This window comes from Myxocyprinus asiaticus, chromosome 3 (assembly GCF_019703515.2).
Source record: "Myxocyprinus asiaticus isolate MX2 ecotype Aquarium Trade chromosome 3, UBuf_Myxa_2, whole genome shotgun sequence".
NCBI lineage: Eukaryota > Metazoa > Chordata > Actinopteri > Cypriniformes > Catostomidae > Myxocyprinus > Myxocyprinus asiaticus.
The window spans coordinates 38,203,231-38,210,679 of NC_059346.1; positions in this window are offsets into that span (position 1 = coordinate 38,203,231).

Below are 7,449 nucleotides of genomic sequence, written 5' to 3' on the forward strand. Positions count from 1 at the left end.
TGCAAACTGTTGGGTATCTAGTTTGGTTTTAGAGAAAAGTGGCAAACTCTTACTTGCCATTGTTAGATAGCAAGTCATTTCAAATGTGAGTACATTTTTAATTATTTTCTCCTATCCCAGCTTGTACAGAGACAACTTTGAACACAATTTTGCTTGGTGCCGCTAGTGGCGCAGAAATGACACACTTCACTATGAGTAAAATATTTTATCTTGCAGCAGAGAGTTTTTGTGGATCTTTAAAAATGATTTGAAGATTATAGACCCAAGACAGCCAGTGATTTGAGCAGTGACTTATTGTGTTTGACAGTTCATGTCAAAAATCTCCTGTATTTTACATACTGATGGCAGCAATTAAGGGGTGATAAACTTAGACCCACAACACATTGCAGAAAATGTGTGAAATTCAGGTGCTGTAAACGATTTTTCCATGGAAAGGTATGCAAAAAATGTTCCTACTCCCTGAAAGATATTAATGAAATAAGTGTCATGAGATATCTCACCAGTCTCTGTGACAGCTCTAGACTCTGTAAACAGCAAACAAAAATGTGTCCGCAGACCGCAGACAATGGCGATTTCTGCCTGTCAATCATTTTTCACATTCTCATAGTATTGTAGTTGCAGCTAATTATTGAGGCATAATGCATTTTTATGCCATGCTCCTCATAACAGTTGTCAGTTGAGGGTGCTATTTTGCTGCTGTTTTTTTTTTTAACAACCGTTTCTGCAATTAAGCTCATTTTGGTGTCTTTGGAGTTCTGGGTTTTGTAAAGAGGGGGCATGGGTAATACAACTGCTCAGTCTCGTGGAAGTAGAACGGCTGAAATCACTTACAGCACCTTTAAAACAACAAATCTTGCTCTGAAGAATGAAGGCCTCAAAAAGAAATCAGTATCACTTTATTAGGAACACCTGTACACCTACTTATTCATGCGATTATCTAATCATCCAATCATGTGGCAGCAGTGCATTGCATCAAATCAGCAGATATGGGTCAGGTTCAGTTAATGTTCACATCAACCATCAGAATGGGGATAAAATTTGATCTCAGTGATTTCGACCGTGGCATGATTGTTGGTGCCAGATGGGCTGGTTTGAGTACTTCTGTAACTGCTGATCTCCTGGGATTTTCAAGCACAACAGTCTTTAGTTTACTAAGAATGGTGCCAAAAACAAAAAACTTCCAGTGAGTGTCAGTTCTGTGGACGGAAACACCTTGTTGATGAGAGAGGTCAGCAGAGAATGGCCAGACTGGTTTGAACTGACAAAGTCTACGGTAACTCAGATAACCGCTCTGTACAATTGTGGTGAGAAGAATAACATCTCAGAATGCTATTCTGTGATGCGGGTTGGTGCTGTTTTGGCAGCATGTGGGGGACCTACACAATATTAGGCAGGTGGTTTTAATGTTGTGGCTGGTCGGTGTGTATGTATATATATATATATATATATATATATATATACAGTGGTGTGAAAAAGTGTTTGCCCCCTTCCTGATTTCTTATTTTTTTGCATGTTTGTCACACTTAAATGTTTCAGATCATCAAATAAGTTTAAATATTAGTCAAAGATAACACAAGTAAACACAAAATACAGTTTTTAAATGAAGGTTGTTATTATCAAGGGAAAACAAAATCCAAACCTACATGGCCCTGTGTGAAAAAGTGATTGCCCCCTAAACCTGATAACTGGTTGGGCCACCCTTAGCAGCAACAACTGCAATCAAGCGTTTGCGATAACTTGCAATGAGTCTTTTACAGCGCTGTGGAGGAATTTTGGCTCACTCATCTTTGCAGAATTGTTGTAATTCAGCCACATTGGAGGGTTTTTGAGCATGAACTGCCTTTTTAAGGTCATGCCACAGCATCTCAATAGGATTCAGGTCAGGACTTTGACTAGGCCACGCCAAAGTCTACATTTTGTTTTTCTTCAGCCATTCAGAGGTGGACTTGCTGGTGTGTTTTGGATCATTGTCCTGCTGCAGAACCCAAGTTCGCTTCAGCTTGAGGTCACGAACAGATGGCCGGACATTCTCCTTCAGGATTTTTTGGTAGACAGCAGAATTCATGGTTCCATTTATCACAGCAAGTCTTCCAGGTCCTGAAGCAGCAAAACAGCCCTAGACCATCACACTACCACCACCATATTTTACTGTTGGTATGATGTTCTTTTTCTGAAATGCGGTGTTACTTTTACACCAGATGTAATGGGACACACACCTTCCAAAAAGTTCAACTTTTGTCTCATCAGTCCACAGAGTATTTTCCCAAAAGTCTTGGGGATCATCAAGATGTTTTCTGGCAAAAATGAGACGAGCCTTAATGTTCTTTTTGCTCAGCAGTGGTTTTTGTCTTGGAACTCTGCCATTCAGGCCATTTTTGCCCAGTCTCTTTCTTATGGTGGAGTCATGAACACTGACCTTAACTGAGGCAAGTGAGGCCTGCAGTTCTTTGGATATTGTTGTGGGGTCTTTTGTGACCTCTTGGATGAGTCATCACTGCGCTCTTGGGGTAATTTTGGTTGGCCGGCCACTCCTGGGAAGGTTCACCACTGTTCCATGTTTTCGCCATTTGTGGATAATGGCTCTCACTGTGGTTCTCTGGAGTCCCAAAGCTTTAGAAATGGCTTTATAACCTTTTCCAGACTGATAGATCTCAATTACTTTCTTTCTCATTTGTTCCTGAATTTCTTTGGATCTCGGCATGATGTCTAGCTTTTGAAGATCTTTTAGTCTACTTCACTTTGTCAGGCAGGTCCTATTTAAGTGATTTCTTGATTGAGAACAGGTGTGGCAGTTATCAGGCATGGGTGTGGCTAGAGAAATTGAACTCAGGTGTGATAAACCACAGTTAAGTTATGTTTTAACAGGTGGGGCAAACACTTTTTCACACAGGGCCATGTAGGTTTGGGTTTTGTTTTCCCTTAATAATAACAACCTTCATTTAAAAACTGCATTTTGTGTTTACTTGTGTTATCTTTGACTAATATTTAAACTTGTTTGATGATCTGAAACATTTAAGTGTGACAAACATGCAAAAAAAATAAGAAATCAGGAAGGGGGCAAACACTTTTTCACACCACTGTATATATATATATATATATATATATATATATATATATTAGTAGGGCTGTCGATTTAAAAATAACGCGTTAAAAAAATTAACGCAATTAACCATGTCTCCGGACCATAATAAGGAATATTCCTACCAACGGCTTTAAGTATTGCCTGTTTTCTCCAGGGGGCAGTAAGCAAAAACTCCAGCTGTATAGGCAATGCGCAGCTTATACAGAGAACAAACTAGTGATGGGAAGATCGGATCATTTTACTGACTTGGATCTTTGAGTCTCGTTCAGCAAAATGAACAAATCTTTATTCAAGTCATTTCATTCATTTCGTTCATTTGAGCAGAATTAAATGTAAAATGTTACATTTTCAATAGTCAAATCCCCCCCAACACGTCTACTTATGCAAACTTTGATTATAGTCCCAATAACGAAAAATGTATAACGCAGCCAAGGACAAATTATGAGAAACAGAAATGATTAGTTCACCTGTGGAAACTTCTTGTCCGAGTCGTTTGTTCTTTTGTCACGTGACAGCCGTATACGCTAGTGAACGAAAAGAACGAACGACTCGGACCAAAAGAGTTGAAAGGTGAACTAATAATTTCTGTTTCCCGCACAGCGTCTATGCGGTTTTCACGTAACAAACGAACGGAGGTTGTGCAATGCACTTGTGCGGCCAACACAAAATGAACGAATCACTCTCTGAGACTACTCGTTCTTCTGAGTCACATAAAAGATTAGTTCAAAATGAACAAATCGTTCATGAACGACCCATCACTAGAACAAACCACACTCACCGACAGCAGAAAGCACAAGATGAAAACACGTTTTTGTGCTCAAACACAGTTTGATGGATTGCAAATGCAGAGTGTAGCTTCTCATTTCTTAAACAACCATGTCGGAAGATGTATACCATGGTCGTGGAAAAGATGTTTCAGAAGGGGTAAATTTTTGGCCTGCATCAAGCAAAGAAACCAATTAAGGAGATTGCTGAAATCACTGGAATTGGGTTAAGAACTGTCCAACTTCAGATTTGTGGAAGAAATGTGGTCGGAAAAAAATCTTGAATGATTGTGATCGGACATCACTAAAACGCTTGGTGAAGTCACATCATAAACAAATCAAGAGTAGAACTCATGGATATGTTTAATACTGAAAGTAAGAGCATTTCCATATGCACAATGTGACGAGAACTTACAGGATTGGGACTAAACAACTGTGTGGCAACAAGAAAGCCACTTGTTAGTGAGGCTAATCGGAAAAAATGACTTCAATTTGCTAGGGAGCATAAAGATTGGACTGCGGAGCCATGTTAAAAGGTCATGTGGTCTGATGAGTCCAGATTTACCCTATTATAAAGCGAAGGGTGCTTCAGGGTAAGAAGGGAAGCACATGAAGCGATGCACCCATCATGCCCACTCTACAAGCCTCTGGAGGCAGTGTGATGATCTGGGGTTGCTTCAATTGGTCAGGTCTAGGCTCAGAAACGTTATGCGGCAATAAATTGAAGTCAGCTGACTGCCTGAATGTACTGAATGACCAGGTTATCCCATCAATGGATTTTTTCTTCCCTGACCGCATGGGCATATTCCAGGACGACAATGCCAAGATTCATCAGGCTCAAATTTTGAAAGAGTGGTTCAGGGAGCATGATGAATCATTTTCACAAATGAATTGGCCACCACAGAGTCCTGACCTTAACCCCATTGAAAGTATTTGGGATGTGCTGGATTAGACTTTATGGAGTGGTTCAACTCTCCCGTCATCAATACAAGATCTCGGCCAAAAATTAAAGGAATAGAAATCCTAAAAGTCTTAAATTCTGTTTTGATGAAGAAAGAAACTCGGATACATCTTGGATGGCCTGAGGGTGAGTAAATTATCAGCAAATTTTCATTTTTGGGTGAACTATTCCTTTAATACAACTCTGGGTGGAAATAAATGTTGTGATGTTGCATAAGGTTGTCGAAACAATGCCAAGATCAAAGCTAAAGGTGGTCCAATGAAATATTAGACTATGTGACTTTTTTGGGGGGGCAGGCAGTGTAGAAATAAATTATATATTGGATTCTAAAGCCAAGTTTTGTTTTGTCTTATCAACTTATGCTTTACTTGTCTGCCACAATAATCTATTGCATTTTAATATTTTGAATTATAATTTTTTATAATATATATATTTATAATTATTTAAATATAACTATAATTATTTAATCGTTATATATTGAATTATTGTTACTTCAGGGGCTTTCTCAGCAAATATTTACATATGCGATTAATTAATCGGCATACCATATAATTCATTTGATTAAAAATATGTATCAATTGACCGCCCTAATATATATATATATATAATATATATATATACACACACACACACAGTTGAAGTCAGAAGTTTACATACACCTTAGCCAAATACATTTAAACTAAATTTTTTCACAATTCCTGACATGTAATCGTAGAAAACATTCCTTGTCTTAGGTCAGTTAGGATCATTACTTTATTTTAAGAATGTGAAATGTCAGAATAATAGTAGAGAGAATGATTTATTTCAGCTTTTATTTCTTTCATCACATTCCCAGTGGGTCAGAAGTTTACATACAATTTGATAGTATTTGGTAGCATTGCCTTTAAATTGTTTAACTTAGGTCAAATGTTTTGGGTAGCCTTCCACAAGCTTCTCACAATAAGTTGCTGGAATTTTGGACCATTCCTCCAGACAGAACTGGTGACCATGCCAATACCTTGACTTTGTTGTCCTTAAGCCATTTTGCCACAACTTTGGAGGTATGCTTGGGGTCATTGTCCATTTGGAAGACCCATTTGCGACTGAGCTTTAACTTCCTGGCTGATGTTTTGATGTTGCTTCAATATATCCACTTAATTTTCCTTCCTCATGATGCCATCTATTTTGTGAAGTGCACCAGTTCCTCCTGCAGCAAAGCACCCCCACAACATGATGCTGCCACCCCCATGCTTCACGGTTGGGATGGTGTTCTTCGGCTTGCAAGCCTCACCCTTTTTCATCCAAATATAACAATGATCATTATGGCCAAACAGTTACATTTTTGTTTCATCAGACCAGAGGACATTTCTCCAAAAAGTAAGATCTTTGTCCCCATGTGCACTTGCAAATTGTAGTCTTTTTTATGACGGTTTTCGAGCATTGGCTTCCTTGCTGAGCAGCCTTTCAGGTTATGTCAGTATAGGACTTGTTTTACTGTGGCTATAGATACTTGTCTACTGGTTTCCTCCAGCATCTTCACAAGGTCCTTTGCTGTTGTTCTGGGATCGATTTGCACTTTTCGCACCAAACTACGTAAATCTCTAGGAGACAGAATACATCTCCTTCCTGAGCGGTATGATGGCTGCGTGGTCCCATGGTGTTTATACTTGTGTACTATTGTTTGTACAGATGAACAAGGTACCTTCAGGTGTTTGGAAATTGCTCCCAAGGATGAACCAGACTTGTTGAGGTCCACAATTTTTTTTCTGAGGTCTAGGCTGATTTCTTTTGATTTTCTCATGATGTCAAGCAAAGAGGCACTGAGTTTGAAGGTAGGCCTTAAAATACATTCACAGGTACACCTCCAATTCAGTACACCTCCTATCAGAAACTAACTGGCTAATTGTCTAGTGGTTTGACATCATTTTCTAGAATTTTCCAAGCTGATTAAAGGCACAGTTAACTTAGTGTATGTAAACTTCTGACCCACTGGAATTGTGAAATAGTCAATTAAAAGTGAAACAATCTGTCTGTAAACAATTGTTGGAAAAATGATTTGTGTCATGCACAAAGTAGATGTCCTAAATGACTTGCCAAAACTATAGTTTGCTAATATTAAATCTGTGGAGTGGTTAAAATATGAGTTTTAATGATTTCAACTGTATATGCAGTATACAGTATATATACACACACACATTCTGTGAAATCAACTACCTGTATTCTTCAAATCTCTACATACAGATATACTTTCTACACTAAATTTAAACACCAACTTCACAGGAAACTATGCTATTCTGTTTAGTCACAATTTATAGTAATTCTTTGTCAAGGACATTCCTTGACAAATGTGGATTTTTGTGCAGAGAAATGCATGCCAATAGCTGAAGGCCAACAAATAGTGCTTTTACTGACACCTGCTGTCAACTCTCATGTTGTACTGTTTGTCAAGTTTTTAAGAGCAATTTAGATAGTCTTGCTGAAATGCACGCACTTGAGTTGACTTAAGACAAAAAAGCTTTAGACATAAAAACAAGCTTTGACAGTGGAGACTGACTATGACAGATTTTAAGAGGTGAACTGAAATGCTATTGAGAGATATTGTATTCTTGGAAAATAACAAAATTTTTCTGATTCAGAAGCTCTAGTGTCAGACTACCAACTCT